Below are 1117 nucleotides of genomic sequence, written 5' to 3' on the forward strand. Positions count from 1 at the left end.
CTTTGCCCAGCAGTGTTTGAGCAGAGAAAAGAAATAGAAGCGCTATTCGCGCCGGTCTAGCTCAGTAACCACTAACTCAAATAATCCACTAATAATAATAGCGAAAGAACCCCGGCTTTTGCTTAAAAAAAAACTATTGACATTGTGCGTCTCCAACACTGGCTGGAGACTCTGTGTATCCGGGCTCAGCGGTTATATAGAACAGGACTCGGCGAGCTGCAGGTGAAACTCATTGCTCTGCACTCCCAGTGCGGAATGTGCGTCTCCTCCCTCCAGACTCGTCACACCGCCTTCTACAGCGGGGAAAAAAAACAAACAAACTCCCCTCTACTGTCTTCATACATCCCTCTTAAATCCCAGAAACACAGAAACTCCGGGGCGTTTCTGTGAGTCAGTACTGGGTTTCTCTGTTCGAGGTTACAAGCAGAAACAATAAAAGCGCTGAAAGCAGGAAGTTATTTCTGCTCGTAGGCATAAACGTGTAAAAATGCATTTTCTGATTCATAAAACCTAATAAAATCCACGTACAGTAAGTCTCCCTTTTGTTCCCAATGCACATAACTGAATATAAACCAGTCAAGTTCAGGTAATTTTCTGCTGAATATGAATACACTAGTTCTGGCGCAGCTGTTACAACAAAGATACTTACGAACTATTTTTTCATACGAGCTATTGCCGTTTTTAAATTTAATATTTTTTCAATTCGCTAAATCACACGAAACACCAACAACACTCATCGTAAGCATCTGACCAATCACATTCCTGAATTTTAAAAGTATTTAGTATTTATTTTTAACTTGTTTTATTTAAAAAGAAAATTATACACCTGTTTTACATATTCTTGCCATTTTTGGCATATTGTAAGTGGATTGTAACTTCAAATTGATAATTCCTGATCTTTATAACTGTGTATCATTTCTTTTTACCTTGTTTTAATATGTTTTAATTATATTTGCATTTTATAGAACTTTTTTAATATATTGTGAGCATTTTAGCAAAATTTTTAAATAGGACTATCAATGCTCCTGACTTTTAAACCTGTATTTATTCTGACATTATTCTCTCCAACTGCAGATGAGGAGGGATGCATTTGATTTTTAAATTGGTTGATTTTGGG

Source organism: Atractosteus spatula, chromosome 10 (assembly GCF_055471065.1).
Source record: "Atractosteus spatula isolate fAtrSpa1 chromosome 10, fAtrSpa1.hap1, whole genome shotgun sequence".
Classification (NCBI taxonomy): Eukaryota; Metazoa; Chordata; class Actinopteri; order Semionotiformes; family Lepisosteidae; genus Atractosteus; species Atractosteus spatula.